The 24,200-nt window shown below is 38.0% G+C and overlaps 1 protein-coding gene and 1 pseudogene across 1 annotated transcript in view; one reads left to right on the top strand and one right to left on the bottom strand.

Annotated features, from left to right (window-relative positions):
• Positions 1 to 24,200, bottom strand: part of SLC16A10 (solute carrier family 16 member 10) — a 141,397-nt gene that overhangs the window by 86,289 nt on the left and 30,908 nt on the right. The gene's annotated exons all lie outside the window — the stretch shown is intronic.
• LOC114037143 lies at positions 5,659 to 11,452 on the top strand (annotated as a pseudogene).

The following is a 24,200-nucleotide window of genomic DNA, read 5'->3' as shown; positions in this document are numbered from 1 at the left end:
TAGTATGAGAAGAATTAAGTAAAAAACAAAATAACAATAATAAGTGTCACAACATCTTCACATATGGAAGATAATAGAGTGGAGAAAACTCCATGATACTTTTTCCAACTCTGCCTGTGTTCTGTACTTCTTTTGTGGTCTTCCTTCATGATCATTTTATTGGTGAAATGTTGACATCATAAAGAAGTAGGAAGCAAAACCAGTATCCCTCAGGTGCTAACAAAGGTTACCTCCTACATCCTATTAGCTTCCAAGACTTTAACAATGTTCTCGTTTCTACTTCCACTGACAACCACCCCAGTACAATTCCCTCTTTACCTCCTGCCAAAGCTATCACAATAGCCACCTAAACAGATTCCTTGTCTCCAGCCTTGACTTCTCCAATTAAACCTACAAATAGCTGCCAGATTAATTTTCCTTAGGCATGAATATTATCCAACTTATTCACCTGCTCAAAATCCTTAGATGCTCCCCACTATTTACAAAATAAAACTAAAATTCTTCACCCCACCCACCTATTTGGTATTAACCTTCTTCCACAGTATTTTTTTTAACTCTTTGATGCACTTATGGAATACTGTATATTATAACTGTGTCAGTATCTCATCCTCAATAACAGAGTGCGAGTTTCTTGAGGGCAAGGACAATATCTTACCTAAACTTTGTGTCCCACCCATCATAGTCATTGGTACATGGTTGACACTTAATAAATATCTGTTGTTTTCTAAAAGAAATCAAGTCTTTCTACAATCTAGCTCTGATATTCCATCTGACCAAAACCTCCTATTATTCCATCTCTTCCTATGTCTCACCCTCTTAAAACTATTTCTTTGACCTCACTGATACCTCCAATCCCTCCACCTCATAGTACCTTCTCAGATCCTTATTTCAACCTCATAGTTGGTCATTTCAACTCTACATTGCCCTTGACTCTTCATATTCCCTCACCAGAAGTTACTAAATCTTGCTGGTTCTATCTCTATGACATCTCTCCTATCTGTCCGCTTCTCTCTATTCATATGACCACCTCCTCCACCCAGTTCAGGTCCTCCTCACTTCTCACTTAGACTACTGAAAAGGCCTCTTAATTGGTTTCTCCTCACTCCAATCTTGCCTGATGGAAATTATTTTCCCCAAAGGACAGGTGTGATCCTGTTGCCCCACTACTCGTACCCCAGAAGCTCCCTATCACTTCTAGGATCAAATAAAAATTCCCATTTGGCATTTAAAGCCCTTCATAACCTGGCTTTAACCTATATTTCTAACTTTACTACATATTACTCCCCTTCTGGCATTTTATAGTGGAGCCAAACAAACCTTTTTCTAGTTCCTCACACTTGTGGGAAGTATCCAAACATTAATAGGAAATTAAGGCATGATACCATCCATTCAGCAAGACCATACAAAGAAAGAACTGATTTGTATTGAATGTAATGGAATATTACAGTGCTGGTAGACTGGAAGCCTTTGCCCCTACTATTTTCCATACCTAGAGGGCTTCAAAACACTGTCCAGGTGACCATACGCTTGCCTACTCTACATTGCTCAGATCTTCCCACAGCAGGAACTAATGGTTAGCAAACCTTCTACTTCAAAATTGTACCTTGGAGGTCAAGAGGCTGTACCTCAAAGTTGTTCTGATTATGTAGCAACAAAGTATTTTTAAAGTAAATGTAAATCAGAATCTTGCATTGGGAAAGATAGAAAACTTCTTATTTTTAAATCATTTATTTAAAGGATCCCACATTAACTATATTTACATAGGGTCTCAGCTATTAACATGGAATGCCATATAAACAACTCTACAATAAAATACGATTGTATAAATATTAATAGTAAGCACTAGAATGTGATTATCTTTATGTTAAGCTGCTAAATAATGCATAGGTCCTGCTGATTTCTAACTCATCTGACAGAAGATGGCCAAGAAAAGAACATAAAATCTTGTGCTACAGAATCAACCTTCCTATATGTGGAAAAAGTCTATTTCAAACATGAAAAGAGTACCTAAAGCACTCAGTCGTCAAAGGTAATTTAAATCCATAAGTAAGAATATCAAATATGGTGCCAAATAAGAAGAGTTGGAACTGGTCCCTGTAATTATTTTGCTTATTTACGTGTGATTATCCTAATTTTAAAACATACTTGTGAGCATTTTTATCCCATGTACTTATATGTACATGTACATACATACAGGGGATTGCTTTGCTCATTTTCAGTCATCTAAAAAAAGCCTTACCAACATAAAAAGGAGAAATGGAGGGAAATGCTTCATGAAATCTAAGATAGTGATGCTGCAAGTGCAAGCAACCCAAGCAAGTTTCCCTTTGAGGGACTCTGAATTGTCAGGATAAGCTTCTTAACAGGAACAATTATAAGCATTGCAACCTACACACTTATTTTTCTGCTTAGTCTGTTTCTTATTTCACAATTTATTTCTATTACTACCAACCTCAAGTACTCTTTGATGGTTTAAGCAAATATAGTGGTTATAAGTAAAAACAGATCATTAGCTGAATAATATTATTCTCATTCACTGTAAGAGGGTCCTGCATTCAAAGCCCATTAAACCTCAAGGCTTATTTTGGGGCTTTTTTGTTTGTTTTTAGGAGAAACTGGGTGATATAGAAGGCAGAACAGTAGCTTAGGAATCAAGAGACATAGGTTCCAGCCATAGCTCTGCTACCTATTAGCCATGTGGGCAAATAATTTAACTTCTCTCAATATCAAGGTTTTCTCATCTGTAAAGCAAGGGGATAAATTGTGTTAGTAATACCTTTCTTTCCAATATTTTAAATAGGAAATTGTATATACACACATATATGTACATATATATATAGATATACACATACATATATAATTACACACATATACACATATATCTGTCAAAATGCTAATGTACAACAATCCTTCATTACAAAAATATTTTTCATCTCCTCTATTTTGCTCCCAATTTTCCTTAATCCAGCAAAATTGTATAGCCTAATGTATCTGCACCAGCATTTAAGGGTTCAATCAATATATTCCAAGACTTATAGTGTTCTTTGGCCAAATGAGGTTCAAAAATAAGGTACTAGATGATTTCTAAGATAGGACTGATAAGAGGATGCTAAAGCTAGAAGGGCTTTAGAGATGATTTAACCCAAAACCCTTAGAGGAGGAATCTGAAAACCCAAGAAGTATTGCCCAAAGGTCCCAGGGCTTGTTAACTTGTGATGTTATGGTGGCCAAGGGGTTAAACTGGCTGAGGGTTGGGTTGATAGGGCCTGGGCAAGATCTGGCTCAGGTCCAAGGCACAAAGTCTGATAATGCACCTGGTGGTTTAAGGGAAGCAATGAAGTCGGTTCTTTTGTTTCCTCCCTAACCTTCACTCGGTCAAGAATGAAGCTATATCCTAAGGGTTGATAACTTGTTATGAGGATTGGCATGATACTGGCAGAAGGAAAGATAATGTGGAAGATTTATGGCTACTGCCAAAGATAAAGAGCAAAGACTTGAACTCAGATTTACAGTCTCTAAATTTTCCTTGAAGTTAGAAGCAGGGGCTATGTGGTTGCATATGAATAACCATAAGATGAGGTAAATACCAACTAAGGAAGAACATAGAGGAGGACAATGCAAGTAAGGATCAGGGGTGGATGAAGGAGAGTAGAATGTAGTTTAATGAACATTATGTCCTAAGTTCAGATGCCGGGGGGCAAGACTTGATCTGCCAAGTCTTTGCTCCTACAAAGTACTCTGATTGCTACAGACCTACTCTACTCCATGACTTCAAAAGAGAAGGACAGAAGGGAAAAGTGGGACAAGAATTTTGGTTTTTGTTCTACTAACTCCAAACCCAATGTGTCTTCCACTACACCAGGCTGCCTCTTTTCCTTCTTGATTCCACATTCTGTGATTCAACATAACCAATCACGGAATTCTGTCAGCACTGAAGTTTCCAAACTCTTGAATTTATAGAATCTTTTTCATTGTTTTGTTCATGTTCTAAATTCTTCATCCCTCCCCCTCATCCCCACCCAGCAAAGATGAGAAGCAGAAGAATGGGGGAAAATTTATTAAGCTTTTAATATATGCCAAATACCGTGCTAAAAGCTGGGGATACAAATAGAATAGTGTGATGATCCCTGTTCTCAAGGAGCTCATATTCTAATTAGGGAAGACAATACAGGAGGATTCTATTTCAGAGGGGATGGAAAGACCCAAGATTCAGGAGGATAAAGGTCAGGGTATCTATGGTAAGGTCCCATTGACCTTTGGGAGGAATAGCAGAGAAGAAGGTCTTTGACCAATAAGTATTGGGGAAGGGGTGGCAGGCTTAAGAGGACTCTGGGTTACCTAAAAGAAGAACGGGTGTGTGGTCAGCATCCAACTAGTAGGGAACAGCCAACATCTGCAGGGAATAGTAATGGAGGCTGGTACAAAGAATAGCTTCTTGATACCTGCTCCTGTGAGGCCCTCAGCTACCTTTTGGTATGTGCATGGTGGGAGGAGTTCCTAGACTGGGTAACATCATGGCAAGTGTTCGTGCTAAGCAAATGTGGTATGTCACACGAATAATAAGCATGTTCACCAATATCATCCTTTCAAGAAATCCTCAGAGATAGCTCATGAAACACAGGTTGAAAATGACTGATGTAGTAATCCTCAGATGGCTCAAAAACAAATATTGTCTTCTTTTACTTGACTAATAGCCATTTTGGTGAGGGAGGCTGGGCCTGGCCTTCTTTTCCCCATTCCATACCACTCCAATGCAATAAAGGAGCAGAGGAAGAAATTGAGACCTGATGGATGGACATGCATGGCTTAAACTGGCAGCCAGAGCTAGATAGTTCTAGAGACTTTCATCCCTAAAACTAGAATGAGAAAGAGAAAAGGGATATCATGACAGACCCTTATGTCCATGCCACACTTTTTTCCCCTGTTAAAATCCAAATAGTCTTCATGTGACCCTATGGATAAGGAAAGAAAACCTATACTTTGAGGTATGTGTAGCTGAACCATTTCCACACACTTTGGTCAATTAGTAAGAAGCCTCAGCAGGTTAACACAATAATAATCAAGCCCTCTCAGGGGTGGGAGTCTTTCCCCAATCTGATTAAATCTTATGAATGTCTAGTTCAAAGGTGGGCAACTCTAAAGACCTTTGGTCTTTCAGAGGGATTTTTGATGTTCCAGGAATGAAGTTAGGAAATTGGATATGAAGTGTTTTGAAACATGAGGGGCTGATGATGGGACAAGGAGAAAAGGATTTCATCAACTAACAACCTGACATTGTCCTGCCCTTGTTTCATTTTAACTATATGTATTTTTAAAGGAACTTTACTGACATCAACACAATCATTTCCATATGCACAAAACAGAGAAAAAGAGAGAAATATTATGAAATCATGAATCCCTCTTATGCATCGTGACATTCATTAAGTGAAACCTCCACAACACCCCTAAGACGTAGATATTAGAATAAAATCAGTATTATCCCAAAGAAAAGGATGGAGAAAATAATGTAAAGGAAAACAACTTTGAAAAAACTTCAAAACTGTAAGCAAATACAATGACTAATCAAGGGTTCAGAAGACTGACTTATTCCTTACTTCTAGTTTATCACCTCTGTGGCAACAAGTAAGGGGACCTCTTCATCATCACACATTTTCAGACATGGCCAATGTATGGATTTGTTGCGCTCGAGAGAGAGAGAGAGAGAGAGAGCTTCAGAGACGTGCCTGCGCAGTGTCACCCAGGGAACATGGAGTGATTCGGAGCTCTGAAGAACTGGAAGGTGGTACCGGGGCCTCCTAGCATCTGGCTATTGGCTCGTCACTCTCCCAAGCATCCTTGCAAAGCCAGGAAGTCTTTGCAGGGTTTCAATCTCTTGCTCCCAACAGGCGACCTTTAAGATATACAATGGATAATTCATTGTTGGTGGAGCTGTGAAATGATCCAACCATTTTGGAGAGCAATTTGGAACTATGCCCAAAGGGCTATAAAAATGTGCATACCCTTTGACCCAGCAATACCACTTCCAGGGCTGTATCCCAGAGAGATCATACAAATGGGAAAAGGACCCACATGTACAAAAATATTTATAGCAGCTCTTTTTGTGGTGGCAAAGAACTGGAAATTAAGAGGATGCCCATTAGTTGGGAAATGGCTGAACAAGTTGTGGTATATGAATGTAATGGAATACTATTGTGCTATAAGAAATGATGAACAGGCAGACTTCAGAAAAACATGGAAAGACTTGAATGATCTGATGCTGAGTGAAGTGAGCAGAACCAGGAGAACATTGTACACAGTAACAACCACGCTGTGTGATAACTCATATTGATAGACTTAATCCTTCTCAGCAATACAAGGATCTAAGACATCTCCAAAAGCCTCATGATGGAAAATGCTATCCACATCCAAAGAAAGAACTATGAAGTTTGAATGCAGATCGAAGCATACAATTTGCTATTTTTTTCTTCTGTTGTGTTTTGTTTCCTCTTTCTTGTGGTTCCTCCTATTGGTTCTAATTCTTCCTTACAAAATGACTAATGTGAAAAGATGTTTAATAGCAATGTGTATGTATAGCCTATATCAGGTTGTGCACTGACTTGGGGAGGGAGGTGGGAAGGGAGGGGGAGAAAAATTTAAAACTCAAAACCTTATGGAAGTGATTGTTGATAAATCAAAATAAATTAATTAACAAAAAAAGATATGCATCAGAAACCAGTCAGACTCTAAGGCAGAGTCTATTGTCCTCAGTAATCTGGCAGATCCTCATGACCTACAGAACAACATCTCATACCATCTACCTGAGAGCCAGTGTGGCTTCAGAAAGGGCCAAGGAATGGTCGATACAGTGTTTGCTCCCTGACAAGTTCAGAAGTGCCAAGAGTAGAACCGAGGTCTGTACACAACATCGATAGATCTGACCAAGGCCTATGATACTGTCAATCATGAGGGCTTATGGAAAATTATGTCAAAATTTAGTTGCCTGGAGAAGTTCATCAGTATTATATGTCAATTTCATGACAGTGTGCTTGCCGGGTTCTGAATAATGGATGCTGCTCTCAAGCTTTCCCAGTCATCAATGGAGTGAAGCAAGGGTGTGTGCTTGCTCCCAAGCTTTTTAGCATGATGTTTTCAGTCAAGTTGTCAAACACAATGAGACATCAAGGTCAGCTACCTCATTGATGGTAAATTCTTAAACTTGAAAAGGCTACAAGCCATGACTAAAGTGGAAGGAGTGTTAGTGAATGATTTTTTATTTGCAGATGATTGTGCACTCAATGCAGCCTCTGAAGCTGAGATGCAACAAAGTATGGATGTGTTGCAGTATTTCTCTTCTGCTTTGTAATTCTGGCCTAACAATTAACACCAAGAAAACACAAGTGCTCTACCAGGCAGCACCACACCATCCATATGTGGAACCATCGGTTACAACAAATGGAAAAGTTTTGGATACTGTGGATAAGTTCTCTTACCTTGGCAATATACTTTCCAGGGATGCACACATTGATAATGAAGTTGACGCACACACTGCCAGAACTACCTCAGTGTTTGAGAGGCTCCAAAGGAAAGTGTGGGAGAGAAGTATTAGATTGACTACCAAATTGAAAGTCTACAGAGCTGTTGTGCTGACTTGATTACTGCATGCTTGTGTAACCTGGGACAACATACCAGCTCCATGACAGGAAACTGAATCACTTCCATTTGAATTGTCTTAGGAAGATTCTGAAGATCACATGGCAGGATAAGATACCAGACACTAAAGTCCTTTTTTTTTTTTTTTTTTTTTTTTTGCTTTTTTTGGTGAGGCAATTGGGGTTAAGTGACTTGCCCAGGGTTACACAGCTAACTAAGGTCTTTTCTTGAACCAAATTGCCAAGCATTCAAATTCTACTGCAGAGAGCGCAACTCGGATGGACTGGCCACATTGTTCAAATGCCAAACATATGCTTGCCAAAAAGACCATTTTATGGAGTATTCACACAGGCAAGTGCTCACGTGTTAGTCAGAAAAAGCCATACAAGGACATTCTCAAGGTCTCCCTTAAGAACTCTGTAATTGATTGTGTGATGTGGAAGACATTGGCACAGGAGGGCCCAGCATGGCGTGCCCTCATCAGAGAAGGTGCTGTGCTCTATAAGCAAAGCACAATTGAACTAGCTCAAAGCAAATGTAAGATTCACAGATTTAGAGAATCCACCCCAAATGTTCATATGGACTATTTGTGCCCGACCTGTGGTGGAGCATTCTGAGCTCGTATTGGTCTGATCAGCCACAGTCTTGACTCTAACATAGTGATGTCATTTTGGTCCTTTTCAAGAATGAAGGACAATAATCAACCAACCAACCAACAGAACAACAAACAATGCAAAAGTATATCCAGAGTTAGAGAAACAGCAAGATGACAGAGTCTGGAAGCATTTCAGCTCCAGACTAGCAGCAGGACCAATTAGCACTTTTTAAGAAATGCTTCAGTTCATCTATAGTTGTATAAAAAATTCTCTAAGTCGTTATTGATTAGAGAAATGCAAATTAAAACAACTCTGAGGTACCATATCACACCTATCAGATTGGCTAATCTGACAGAAAAGGAAAATAATAAATGTTGGAGGTGATGTGGGAAAATTGGGACACTAATGAACTGCTGGTGGAGTTGTGAACTGATCCAACCATTCTAGAAAACAATATGTTTTTATAGCCAAAGGGCTATAAAAAACGTGCATATTCTTTGACCCAGCAATAGCCCTTCTAGGGCTGTATCCCAAAGAGATTTTTTTAAAGGGAAAAGGATTTATCTGTGCAAAAATATTTATAGCATCTTTCTGTAGTGGCAAAGTATTGGAAATTGAGGGGATGCCCATCAATTGGGGAACAGCTGAACAAGTTGTGGCATAGGATTGTGATGGAGTACTACTGTGCTATAAGAAATGATGAGTAGGCAGACTTCAGAAAAACCTAGAAAGACCTGAATGAACTGATACTGAGTGAAATGAGTAGAACCAGAAGAACATTGTACACAGTAATCACCACAAATGTTCGAGAACTAACTTTGATAGACTCATCTCTTCCTGGCAATGCAAGGATCCAAGACAACTCCAAAGGACTCATGATGGAAAATGCTGTCCATATCCAGAAAAAAAAAACTATGGAGTCTGAATGCAGATCAAAGCATATCATTTGCTCTCTCTCTCATTTTCTTTTTGTTTGTTTGTTTGTTTCTTCTTTCTTGTGGTTTCTCCCATTGGTTCTTATTCTTCTTTACAACATGACTAATGTGAAAATAGACATAAAATGAATGTATATGTAGAGCCTATATCAAATTGCATGCTGTCTTGGGGTGGGAGAAGGGGAGAGATGGGGAGAAAATCTGTAACTCAAAATCTTATGGAAGTGAATGGTGAAAACTAAAAATAAACAAATTTTAAAAAAGAATGAAATGATGAGCAGGCCAATTTCAGAAAAACCTGGGAAGACTTACATGAACTGATACAGAGTGAAGTGAGCAGAACCAGGAGAACATTGTACACAGTAACAGCAATACTATATGATGATCAACTATGAATGACTTAGCTATTCTCAGCAATACAATGATACAAGACAGTTTCAAAGGACTCATGATAAAAAATGCTATCCACCTCGAGAGAGATAATTGATGGAGTCTGAATGCAGATCAAAGCATATTATTTTTCACTTTATTTTTTTTGTTTTTTTTTCTTTGAGTGTCTTCTTTTACAGCATAACTAATATGGTACTATGTTTTGCATGATTGACCATTTATACCTTATATCAAATTGTTTACTATGTCAGGGAGGGATGATATGAGGAAAGAAGGGAGAAAATCTGGAACTCAAAATTTTTTTTTAAATGAATGTTAAAAATTGTCTTTATATGTAAATTGGGGGGGAATAAAATATCATTTTTTAAAAAATGCCTCAGCTACTCATCTGATTCCCCTGCAGCAGAAGATCCACCCCCTTATCTTACTACAGAAGCCCTTGTAGGAAGGGGAAGAAAAGTCTGTTTAGAGAGTTATGGCTGCCAAATGAATGTTAATGATGCAGAAATTGTTTGGTCCATTCTGAAGAAGACTGGCTATTTGAAAAGCCTCCATGGGGCTGATATGATTTTTCTTATCACATTTTCAATCAGGGAGAAATCTGAACAGGCTATCATTTAAAATCATTTAATAATTTAAATCAACTTAAATCTGCAAAGTCCAAATATTTCAAATCACAAGTTCCTCTTTGAATTGGAATTCTAAGATATATGGCCGAAAGGTTGAAGGAGGAGATCATTCACAGGGAAAAATCGATGGATGTTGTTGCTGGATCGTCCTTGGCTGCCGAGTTTGGATGACTCTGGCCAGAAATCTGCTAATGTTTTGCTTCTACTAAAGGTGACCTGTGCAGACATCATGATGGTCCAGACAAATTCAAGCGCCACATCAGCATTTGTGTCAATTATGTGATGTTATAACAACATGTGTAGCTACTGCATTGTGCCTTTCACACAAGGCCATGAAAGGAGTCAGCCAACTGCCTCCATTCTGGAGAAAGTAAAGAAACTCTCTAAGCAGGGTCTGAAAGAAGTAACACTCCTAGGTCAAAATATCAACAGCTATCAAGACAACTTAGAGATCCAATTCAATAATGCCATACCTACTCATCTGAGTCAAGGATTTAGTGCAAATTACAAATTCAATTTGCTGATCTTCCAGATCAGGTCTCCAGAGCTGATCCTGAAATGAGGATCAGCTTCATTTCTCCCCACCCCAAGGACTTTCCTGATGAAGTTCTACAACTGATCCAGGAGCAGAACAATATTTGTAAACAGATCCACCTCCCAACCCCAAGTGGAAGCAGTCTGGTCTTGGAAATCACGAGAAGATATACAAGGGAAGTTTATTTGGACTTGATTCACCATATCAGAGAGTCTGTTCCAGGAGTGAGCTTCAGCAGTGATTTCATTATTGGATTCTGTGGAGAAATGAAAGAAGATCGCCTCCAGACAACGTCTTTGCTTCAGGAAGTCTGCCAGAATGTGGATTTCCTTTTTGCCTACAGTATGAGACAGATGTGAATACCCTGAAGGATGACATTCCAGAAGAGGTGAAACAGAGGCAGCCTGTGGCACTTATTGCTACTTTATGAGAAGGTGCCACAGAAGCCAACACGGCTGTGGTTGGCTACATGAAGCTTCTCCTTGTGAATATCTATCTGTATGTGGACTCTCTATCACTAGATTATGTGGAAGGAATAATGGAAATATCAGGATAATCTTCCCTGATATAGAGATGGAAGATGGCACTAATTTTAGGGGCCTAACTAGGGGCTGGCCTCCTTGTCCTCGAGGAGATCATGTGTTAGTGAAAATAATCTCTTCCAATTCCCAGAGCCTGAAAGAAGTTGCTCTACTGCTGAACATCTCCTCAGGAATACTCAGCACATTGCTAACTTGAATCAACAGCCACAAAGTTCTTCTGGATGCCCACTTGTCAGTGATGCTGCGAGAAGATTTTTCTATGACTACAGATTGGACTAGATACTCTCTAAGGTCACTTCCAGCACTGAAATAATGTGATAAAATGTGAATAGGTTTTGCCAAAGAGAAAGGGAGAAGTGACTGCTTACAGCAGTAGTATTTCTATGACAGGAAATAGTTACCAGATAGGGAAGTAAGTTTATGTCAAATGGAAAATAAATCTTCTGGATTCACTTGCTAGATGTAAGCATCTCTAAGAATCACTATTAAATGATTCACCTACAGCTAAAAGGGAGAGGCAGGAAGAGGGCTTCTATGAAATGGCAATTAGAATTGATAGAGATAAAATATTCATTTAAGAACAGCAATAAAATATTTTTAAAATACACTCAAGAAAAAGTTTAGAATAAATGCGCAATTTTATTGCCGTAATATTAAATGTAATATATACTTCCCCTAAAACAAACTATAATAGAAGTTTAGTTCACTTCTTTTTTCATCTTTGTATGTTAAAATGTTTGTACAAGATTAAATTCATAATAAAAAAAGAAAACTGGGAAGAAAAATGAGAAAACTGAGAGGCAGAGGACAAGGACAGGGACAGCTTGACCAAGACTGCAGAGGGAGTGTCTGAAGCTTGTCTGCAACTCAAAGCCAGGCAAACTCTCAAACAGTGGTCTCTTTTCACTATGCCATACAGGATTGAAAAGTAGACCGAACGGGCTTTTATTCTAAAACATACAGCAGCAGAAGGTGGATTTTAGTCACTTATGGTAATTTTACCTATTACTTTTCTTCTCTGCTAGCTTTATTTTCTTTAATTTCCTACCCTCTATACTTCAAGGCTCAGTGACAGACATCTGGAGAAATGCTCCCACCAGCCTACTAATGATGTTCCTCTACAATATTAACTTAAAGTGGGTGCCTTTTCTTTGATCAGTCTTACGGATGCCCTTTGTGGCATTATCATACCAGTCATTTCCTGGTGTGCTTCTTCCCCTATAAAACTCTACCTTATAACAAAGGAAGTTAGCAAAAGCAACCAACATAGTGACTATACCTATCAAGAATATGTAACACTTTACATTTAAAATGGATATTTTAAAAATGTAAGTAGTCCTGGGAGGAATTGCACCTTAATTCTTAAAATCATAACATATTTGGGCAAGAAGGGACCTTAGAGAACATCTTCTCCAACTGCCTCATTTTCTTTCTTTCTTTTCTTTTCTTTTTTTTTTTTTCACAAAAACAGAAACTGAGGTTCAGTGAGTTTAACTAATATGGCTTAGGTCCAATTGGTAGCTGAGATGGGACTAAAATTCAGGTCTGACTCAGGCCAGAGTTCTTTCTATTATACCATATTATCTTCCCAATTAATAATTTAGATCTAGTTTCAGGCATAACAGGAATGCTATGGCTCATCAAACATAGAGAATTACTGAGTTGCTTGTAGGTTAGCCGACTTGAAAATCCTAGAAAAGAGTCAATTTCAGTCCCAGAGACAAAACACAAGCCATATAAAAACCTTACTACGGATACAAGACTGAATCCATTCTCTTTGTGTTCCATTAACATATGGGTTACATTTTAAAAGTTTGTTCCATAAATGTTACTATTAAATTTAGCACTGATGAATGCTCACCACACTTAGTTATATAATAATTATATTTCTGTAAAGTATTCAGTTTCTTGCAAAATACACATTCATACCATAGACATTACTGTGACTAAGACACTATGACCACCACCACGTCTCACTATTAAGTATTTAATACTCCTTAGTTTTAGTATTAAAGTATTAAAATTAAAATTTTTAATTAAAATCTTAATTGAAAATATTAAAAAATAAAGTATTAAAATTGGGAAGAATAAGCTCTCAAATCTACCCCATAACACAATCAAGAAACTTCATGACAGAGAGATATTTTCAACACATTCTTTTGATAAGGAATTTTGAAATGACACCCAGTATTACTTTTTACTACTAGTAATTTGCTACTAGTAAACAGGGAATGTTTTGGCTACTAGAAAGCTAGAGGACACTGATGACACAGATTATTTTAACAAAGAAGGCAAAATAAGTTAGGGAAAAAGTGCTTTTGATAGGAGTTTGTAGGAAGTCAGTCATAATTATAGTATCCAGTCTAAGTTCTATATTTATGCAAAGGACACAATAATATAATTAAGTAAATGATTTTTTCAACTGGTAAATAAATATCAATGACATATTCAAAAAAAATAGAGGCTTTCAGGTTAATATAGATTCAGTCCTAACTTCCTGCACCTTCTATGTCTACAACGTAATTGATAATTGAGGTTAATCATGATGGTCCTAATGCACTAAGTTCTTGAGGAGCCTGAATAAGCTACCTGCTCATTCTGATATGTGAGGTTATAAAACAAGATGAAACATAAAGAAACTTTTACTCAATTTAAGGTAAAAACAGGTGCCCTGGGCCTGGGAGGGTGGGAAGAGAAGGAAAAAAAACAAAAACTATTCTTTAGTGATAAGTTTCTATATCCCTTTTTATACTTAACTCATTTTTTTCTTACTCTGATTCTTTGAAAAATCATTTGTTTAGTGAATAAACAAAGCAGTTACTGTCTTTTTTTTTTCTTTTTAAGAATGAATAAGCCCTTCCATTGTCATGGGTGAATGATGGGCTTTGCTTTTCAATGTAAGCCTTCTGTACAAGAAACTCACAAGCAGCACTACAGCGAAGTTATTTTGAGAAAAGGATAGAAAGTGACTATTGTCCAGAATCACGATGGGAATCAGACTAGTGAAAATGAAAGAATGCTAGAGTTGGAATCAAAGAATCTGAGTTCAAATCCTGCTTCTGCCGCTTATACCTAAGACACTTTGCCTCCATGAAGCTCAGTCTGTAAAAGCAGGAGTTGGGCTAGATGGCCTCTAAGGATCCCCCCCAGCTCTAAATTCTGAATAAAAAGAATCCAGTCTAAAGTAAAATTTTCACTTGTACAAGATGACAAAGCACAGAATGAGAGGGTTGTACCGAACGATATCTTTAAGGCCTCTTCTAGTTCTAACATCCTAACAGCCTGAATTTCAATCAGTATCTTGTTACATTTGATAAATGAGTAGTGATAACACTGTAACACAGAGTACAGAACCAAAGCTATCAAAAAAGAATACTGTGGGATTTAGAGAACTAAACTTGTTTTGATTGTCATTAACACACACACACACACAAATATAGTTTTATGTGTATATCTTGAATTCAGGGAATTGGTCTTTTGCTTTTACAATGTATTTTCACAAAGGACTAATACTATTCCCATTTTACAGATAAATACATTAAAATAAAGAGCTGAAAAGACTTGCTTACAATTGTAAATTAATTAATGGCAGAGTATCAACTACAGTTATCCCTTCCACATCTTGGGGGTTAAGGTTAAGGGTGTGGTGCCCTCATGATCTGGATAATCCACATAAAAATTTTTTGGCCCTTCCTTCATGACAAAAAAGAAGTCTGAATTTTTTCTTTTTCTTTTATGGGGTATCTTATTGTAAAATTTGGGTTAAGTATTGGTCATGGGCTCTGTGTCATCTGCTGGCCTTCATGTGTCGTCTGTGGCTTCCACAAAACTCCCCCAAAATTCCCATTTAATTTTTTTATGCCAAACTATAACATACCGAAACTGCAATGGGGAAATTATGATATGGAAGGGATAACTGTAGTACCTGAGTCTCAGAAGATAAGTGCTATATTACACTGGTTGCTTAGAAAGAAGTACTGTGCTAATCTCTGGGAATACAAAGAAACACAAAAATAACCTCTGCCCTCAAGAAGCACATGTTTAATGGGGGAGTAGATGGAATGGAGCATTCCAGGCATGAGGGACAGCCAGTGCTTGGTGGGTCTGCCTGCCACAAGTCTTTCCTCTGTCTAGTCCATGCTCCAAGACTCAGCTATCAAAGTGATTTTCCCAAAGATAGGTTGGATCACATCACTCCCCTACTCAATAAACTTTGATGGCACCATCTCACATCCAGAATCAAATATAAATCCTTTCTTTGGCATTCAAAGCCCTTTATAATGTAGGCCCCCACCACTACTACCCTACCACCTATTTAGTCCAGTGACGTGGCTGTTTCAAAGACAAGACTCTCCACCTCTCAGCTCCAGGTATTTTCTCTGACTGTCCTCCATGCCCTAAATACTCTCCCTCCTCATTTCTGCTTCCTGTCTTCCCTGGCTGCCTTCAAATCACAGTTAATATCTCATCTTCTACAGGAAATCACTCCCAATCCCTTTCAATTTTATTGCCTATTCTCTGTTGATTATTTCCTATTTATCCGGCATATACCTTATTTGTACATATTTGTTTGAATATCTTCTCATTAGATTATAAGCTCCTCGAAGATAAACTGTTTTACCTTTCTTCATATCCCTAGTACTTAGCACAGTATCTGGCACATAGCAGGTGCTTAAAAATGCTTATTTTGCCTGACTGACTAGTAAAATGGCATAGAGAAGGGAAATGAGACAGAGTGTCATATTTGAGGAATTACAAATAGACCAATGTCGCTGAAATGTAGAAAGCAGGGAGGAAAGTAAGGAGGACAGAACTCAAGACTTGGAATATAGGCAAGGGTCACATTATCTGGTGCAACCTCCCCCTATCCCCATATAAAAATTCCTTCTACAACAACTCTAGCAAGTGGTCATCCAAACTCTTAACTGCTTCAGTGATAGAAAGCTCTCAGTTCAACATGCCCAACCAACAAAGGCACAGGTACTGGTTGAAAACATTGTCCTAAAGCAGGGTTCAGTGAATCACGGCCTATAGGCAGGATCCAGGCCAACAAATATCCTTCACCATTCCATGGTCTGATCCAGATGAGAGAAATGGAAGAAAGAGAAGTTTCTTTCTTCCCAACCCTAAGTAAAGATGTTTCTACCATTAGAATCACAGAAATCTCAGAGCTAGGAGGGACCTTAGAAGAGACCTAGTCCAATCTGTACCTGAAAAAGAATCCCCTTTACAACATTCCCCTTGAGTAGTTATCCAATCATCCTTTAAGACTTCTAGTGAGAGGAAAGCCCCATTTCCTTTCAAGGTGGCCCATTTTATTTTGGGATAGCTAAAAATTATTGAGAGCTTTCCCCCTTATATCAAGCCTAAATCCAACCTCTGCAATTTCCATCCAGCAGTCATAGTTCTGGCCTGTGGAGCAAATCACAAGGCATTCTCACTTTAAGTTTCCCTGTTACCCTAACAAGGTAACACCCATCAAGTTTAACTTCTTGTCCTTCCTAATAAGGTAGTGCTATAGAAATCTCCCTCATTGGGTCTCATTTCTTCCTTATTCCTTCTTTGGCTCCTTTTTTTCTTTTTGTCCATCCCTCCACCTTTCTCCTTTCTTGTCCACAGGCCCCTCTATAACTATTATCTTAAGCTTTAAGAACTTCACTCCAAATCCCACAATGACATATAACAAATCTGGGTACTCTATTAGACAAAACCAGCTAGCTGGACAAGTCTCTCTCTCTAGTCTTCAAAGTTTCTTATCTGTAAAAGAAGGGGACTGAATTAGATAATCTTAAAGCCCCAAACCATTCTAAAACACCACAACAATTACAAGTGAAGAATAGCACAGCCAAAATTAAGACAAGTTAAGCAGAAGGAAGTAGCCCTCTAGGGCAGCTTAGTGGTACAACAGAGCTGTACAACAGGCCTGGAATCAAGAAGACCTGAGTTCAAATCCAGCCTCAGACACTTAATAGTTGTGTAACCCTGAGCAAGTCACTTAACCCTGTTTGCCTTAGTATCTTCATCGGGCAAACCACTCCAGTATCTTTGCCAACAAAACCCCCAAAAGGGTCACAAAGAGTTGGTTAGGACTGAGCAACAACAAGTAGTCATCTATCTGAATGATATTTAAGATTCTATTAGGTCAGGGTCAGAAAGTCCCTTTGGCTCTGTGAAAGATGTTAATGGCATTTATTGCAAACAAATAGCTTTAAAATAAATAATCAAATATTTACAAAACTAAGAGCAGTCAAAGCTTTTATTTATCCAGTTGTACAAAAGTTTAAGCCAATCAAGTTGCTCTTGCTTTGATCCTCCTACCAGTTTTATTTCAGATTTCTAGGTAATTGTACTAATGCAATATTTTCTGCCAGGCAGAACCTACAATCAATATACACATTGCTAATAGGAGGCAGCTAGTTGGCTCAGTGGATAGAGTGCTGGACCTGGAGTCAGAAAGAACTGAATCCAAATCCACCCTCAGACACTAGGTGTTTGACCCTGGGCAAGTCACTTAATCTCTGTTTGCCTTAATCCACTGGAGAAGGAAACGGCAAATCACTCCAGTATCTCTGCCAAGAAAACCCCATGGACATCATGAAAAGTCAGATATGGCTGAACAACAATAGGTAGAAGGCACAGTTTGAAAGATTGTCCCCAGTAGAACAAATATCATTTCACTTTCCATCAGCAACTAGAAAGTCATTATGCGTATCTTTGGTACAAAGCAGTGACTCTTGAGTCAGAAAATCTAGGTTCAAATTCCACCTCTGCCATTTATTACCTGAATGATCTTGGTCAAGTTACTTGGCTCACTCCTTTGGTCTCAGTTCCTAGCCTACAAAACGATGTGGTTAGACTAGATGGCCAAGGTCCCTTCTAGCGAAAGATCTATGATCCCTCTGATAAGCAAACTTTGATAAAGTGCACGAAACCTTAGGGAATGGATTTTGTATCAAACTGAAGAAATGGACAGAAATACAAAGGCAAGGAAAACAGATTAATTCAGTTGAAGAAATAAAATTTAAGGGGCAGCTAGGTAGTGTAGTGGATAGAGCACTGACCCTGGAGTCAAGAGGACCTGAGTTCAAATCTGACCTCAGACACATAACACTTACTAGCTATGTGACCCTGGGCAAGTCACTTAACCCCATTGCCTAGCCCCCCAAAAAAAATTAAAAAAAAAATAAAACTTAAACATCTTCTAGCTAACAACATTCAAAACTGACCAAAATTTTACTTATTTAATATTAACTAAGAGAGACAGCAAAGGCCCAATACACTAGAAAAAAAGGGTCTAGCTCTTTACCAGGACAAGAAATTAGGCTAGGCATGAAGACCAGTCAAACACATGACAAGAGATTCAGGGACCAACTAGAGGAAACATGACCTATGATCTCTTCTTAATCCAAATCATAAATGCAACCCTAAATGCCCCTGAAATGATGACCTTTCTGAACATATATACATAATTGATGCTTGATGTTAAGTTTAGTGAACTAATTAAGATCAGATACACTTTTGGAATTTAGCCAGCTACATATCTCTCTAGGAAAATAAGCAGCATCATACATACTTCTGTAGAGAACTAGCTACATCAGAAATGCAAGGAAAGAGCTTTGTAAAATGTGAAGCATCAATGTCAGCTATTATTTAGAGTAAGGTGATGTCTTAACTCATTGTATTCCATGATGAAGTTACTTTTGTGAAATATTAAAAATGATAACAGAAAAACCAATAATTGCTCCCACTTCCCATATACACAAAAATATTTGCAGTGTTGTTTTTTGTGGTAGCAAAGAACTGGTAACAAAGTAGATATAATGGAATTATATTGTGCTATAAGAAATAATATGATGAATACACAGAGACGCGGAAAGACTTATATGAACTGATGCAAAATGGGGTAAGTGGAGCCAAGAAAATAATACATTCAATGACTTCAAAAATGTAAGTGGAAAGAACAGCAACCACGAAACAACTGAACATGAATGTTGTAAAATCACAAAGAACAAGCTTGCACCTAAAGAAGAGATAGGAGGTGACACCTCCCCCATTTCCTTTGCAGGTGTAGGGGGCAGGGCATCCACATATGTGGAACACTGAATATATCAGATTTTTAAAAAATTATTGATTAATTTTGCCAATTTTTTTCTCTCCCACTTTTTTTTTTTTTAAAGAATTCTTCATTATATGAGATGGCTCTTTGGGATGGGAAAGGAGAACAATGTAAGGGGGAAACTTAGGCAGTGTAACAAAGATAGCAATACAAATGCAGTTTTAAAGTTTTAAAAAAAAGTTTTAGTTTTAAAAATGTAGTTGTTTTTTTTTATTACAGCCTTTTAGGACAACAGAGAAGACTGATGGAGTGGGGAAGGCTGCAGTGAGGGGGAAAAGTGAATTTAAGACACATGTGCCTTCTAAGACTTCTCTATTTTCATGCAAGCTCTCAATTGTCTGATAAAAGAATTCCCCATGGAAGGTTATATTACTTTACCAGAACTTGGAGATGGCCTAGCCAAAATGTGAGATACTCATATTACTGAACCCCCAGGTAACCGGGGTTAAAAAAATCCTCTCTTCACACAGCTAAACCTTCTAATTGAATTTTAATTACTCAGCTCTTGAAGGCAAAGGAAAAATGTTAGAATAAAATTCTTAGTTTTAAAATGTATTTTTGGTTTTATACCACCTTCATTTCCACTATGCAACTGCAGGCTACCCAACAAGTACTTAAAGATAAATTAACACTTCAACCAGGGCTGCAATGTTCCATGCCTGTGGTCCCTCAGTCTCTGCAAAGAAGGAAAGGAGAGACATTTGGAATATTTTCTCTCTTCTATGTCCATACTATCCAAGCTGATTCTGACTAGATATTTGTTTATTTTACAACTAACAAGAGCAACCTATTATTTTCTAATATTTCTGCTAAGAGGACTAACATGCACAAAATCTAATCTAAGAGAATGTGCTGCATTTGGGAGGAGGATGAGTAACTCTTACATAAGTGTGACATACTGACATTTGTCTGAACATGTAACTTTACCATAACATAGAGTACCACACTGGAAAGACTTCTGAACTTAGAATCACGAGAAACCTGTGTAAAAATCTCAGCTCTGACAAGTTGATGAATTGAGTACAAGTCTCTGAACCTTGGTTTCCTTATATATAAAATGGGGAAAGTAATACTAATAGTATCCACTTCACAGAATTGTCATAAGACCACTCATTTGACACTTTTACCCTGAATAATTATTATCCTTCTGTATATATACCTTCTTTCCTTGAGTATTTACTGAAAGTATCTTGAAAATTTTTTAAATTTATTTATTTATTTTTAGTTTTCAACATTCACTTCCACAAGATTTTGAGTTCCAAATTTTCTCCCCATCTCTCCCCTAACATTCATTTTTAAAACTTAGAGTTCCAAATTCTTTCCCTTTCTCCCTCCCCACACACCCTCATTGAGAAGGCAAGCAATTCAACATAGGTTATACATGTGTAGTCATGCAAAACACTTCCATAATAGTCATGTTGTGAAATACTAACTATAATTCCCTCCATCCTATCCTGCTCTCCTGTTTATTCTATTCTCTCCTTTGACCCTGTCCCTCCCCAAAAGTGTTTTGCTTCTGATTACCCCCTCCCCCAATCTGCCCTCCCTTCTATCATCCCCCCTCTCTCTTATCCTCTTTCCCCCTATCTTCATGTAGGGTAAGACAGACTTCCATGCCCAGTTGAGTGTGTATGTTATTCTCTCCTTAAGCCAAATCCGATGACAGTAAGATTCATTCATTACCTCTCACCTCCCCCCTCTTCCCTTCCACTGTAAAAACTTTTTCTTCCCTCTTTTATGAGATAATTTACCCCATTCTATCTCTTCCTTTCTCTTCCTCCCAGTACAACTTTCATCCCTTCATATTCAACTCACCCTGTGCCGTCTCTCTCTCTCTCTCTCTCTCTCTATGTACATATATATATATATATATATTTATAAATATCTGTGTGTATGTGTGTGTGTGTGTGTGTGTGTGTATTCCCTCCAACTATCCTAATACTGAGAAAGGTCTCACAAGTTACAAATATCATCTTTCCATGTAGGAATATAAACAGTTAAATTTTAATAAGTCTCTTATGATTTCTCTTTCCTTTCCTATTTACCTTTTCATACTTTCTCTTGTATTTGAAAGTCAAATTTTCTATTCAGCTCTGGTCTTTTCATCAAGAATGCTTAAAAGTCCTCTATTTCACTGAAAATCCATTTTTCCCCTGAAAGATTATACTCAGTTTTGCTGGGCAGGTGATTCGTGGCTGTAATCCTAGCTCCTTTGACCTTCAAAATATCATAATCCAAGTCCTCTGATCCCTTAGTGTAGAAGCTACTAAATCTTGTGTTATCCTGATTGTGTGTCCACAATACTTAAATTGTTTCTTTCTGACTGCTTACAGTACATTCTCCTTGACCTGGGAACTCTGGAATTTGGCTATGATATTCCTAGAAGTTTTCCTTTGGGGATCTCTTTCAGGAGGTGATCAGTAGATTCTTTCCATTTCTATTTTACCCTCTGTTTCTAGAATACTAGGGCAGTTTTCCTTCATAATTTCTTGAAAGATGATGTCTAGGCTCTTTTTTTGATCATGGCTTTCAGGTAGTCCAATAATTTTTAAATAATCTCTCCTGGATCTGTTTTCCAGGTCAGTTCTTTTTCTGATGACATATTTCACATTCTCTTCTATTTTTTCATTCTTTTGGTTTTGTTTTATAATTTCTTGATTTCTCAAAGAATCATTAGCTTCCATTTGCTCCATTCTAATTTTTAAGGAATTATTTTCTTTGGTGAGCTTTTGGACTTCCTTTTCCATTTGGCCAATTCTGCTTTTGAAGGCATTCTTCTCCTCATTGACTTTTTGGACCTCTCTTGCCATTTGGGTTAGGCTTATTTTTTAAGCAGTTATTTTATTCAGTATTTTTTGGGGTCTCCTTTAGCAAGCTGCTGACTTTTTTTTCAAGATTTTTTTGCATCACTCTCATTTCTCTTTCCAGTTTTTTCTCTACTTCTCTTACTTGCTTCTCAAAATCCTTTTTGAGCTCTTCCATGACCTGGGACCAATTCACATTTTTCTTGGAGGCTTTGGATGTAGGAGCTTTAATTTTGTTGTCTTCTTCTGGTTGTATGTTTTGATCTTCTTTGTCACCAAAGTAAGAGTCTATAGTTTGAGTTTTTCCCACTATTTGCCCATTTTCCCAGTCAATTACTTGTCTTTTAAACTCTTTGTTAAGGTAGGGTTCTGCTTCCAGTGTGGAGGGTGCACTATCCCAAGTTTCAGGGATTTTGTGCAGCTGTTTTCAGAGGTACTTCTAGGAACCTGTAAATTTTCAGTTCTCCCAAGATGGTATGATTAAAGGAGAAGTATTTACTCCTTTCCTGGCTTGTGCTCTGGTCTATGAGTGACCACAAGCACTCTTTTCTGCTTTGGAACTGTGAGGAGGATTCCCTCTCCACTGCAGCCACAAGCTCCACCACGCCAGCACTTCTCCTTTCCCCAGGACCCCCACCTAGGACTGTGACCCAGATCCAAGCACAGGTAAAGCAAGAGAATTCTGCCTCAGTATCAGCAAAGAGATCCCTGCAATCCCCCTCTGATCAGCCACTTGATCCACCATCTGTCCACAGAGAGCTCTGGAAGTAGCCACTGCCGCACTGCCGAGGTGGCTGCCACCCTGGGGCTGCACGAGGGCCAGGGCTGGCCTGCCCTAATCTCACCCAGGTCCTACAGACCTTTCCCACTGACCTTCTGAGTTGTGTTTGGCATTTATTGGTTGAGAAGTCTGGAAACCACCACAGCTCCCCTTGATTCAGTCCCCTGAGGCCTGCTCCAGGTTTGCCGGGCCCCTGTCTTTGCCTGGGCAGACCACACTGAACTGCACTCCTCTCCCAGCCTGGTGCAACAGACCTTTCCTGTCAACCTTCTAGGTTGTCTTGGGCTGGAAATTGGTTTTACTCTTTTTGTGGGTTCTGCTGCTCTAGAATTTGTTTAGAGTCATTTTTTACAGGTATTTGGAGGAGTTGGGGGATAGTTTAAGCAAGTCACTGCTTTTACTCCGTCATCTTGGCTGAGCTCCAGTATCTTGAAAAATTAAAAGCAGTATACAAATATAAGGCATTATTCATTCCAATATTGAGGAAAATCCAGACTCAATACCTAAAATAAGCATAATATTCAACAGACAGCAGGGTTTTTTTTTAATCTAATACATTGTTTTTAAACATATGAATATGGACTTGAGATTTAAAAAACTGGCCCCAAGCTATTTTCTGTTTTTCCCCTGAAAATATAATTATAAATATAATTTCCAATCTGAAAATATAATTATAAAACCCACTCTGGCCCAAGGATTCCCAAGCAAATGTGCTTGTTTTGTACTGATACAGGAGAAGTAAAGGAAATTTGAACGTAAATTAGTTTAAAATTCTTTCATGTCTCAAATTTGATTAATTCACTTTCTATCAAGTTAATCTAATTAACCTAACAGCCTCTAAACTTTATATGTAACTTCTGCCAACTCTGTATTCCTACTAATTAACTACACACTGGAATGTGACATGCTTCTATAATCTGAATTAACCTTATTTATTTTATATAATCCCATTCAGAAAGACCATAGTAAAATAAATTCTCTTCAGCATTAAAAAATAAAAAGACACTTACTGGCTAACTGGTATAAATTTATCAAGCATTTCTTTTAAAAGAATTCTCAGTTCTGCAAAACTGGTTAAATACATAATAAAGGCCCTTAACTGAAACAGCTGTTTGTTAGAAATCACGAGTACCTTAAAGGCACTGCCAGAACTAAATTTGCTAAAAGCTACTAATCATTTCCTTACTTTCCAGAATACACACACACACACACACACACACACACACACACACACACACACACA

This window comes from Vombatus ursinus, unplaced genomic scaffold (genome assembly GCF_900497805.2).
Source record: "Vombatus ursinus unplaced genomic scaffold, bare-nosed wombat genome assembly UNPS02000582.1, whole genome shotgun sequence".
In the NCBI taxonomy this organism is placed as follows: domain Eukaryota; kingdom Metazoa; phylum Chordata; class Mammalia; order Diprotodontia; family Vombatidae; genus Vombatus; species Vombatus ursinus.
The sequence above is the reverse complement of the archived record's forward strand: the minus strand, read 5'-3'. Positions and strand labels throughout refer to the sequence as shown.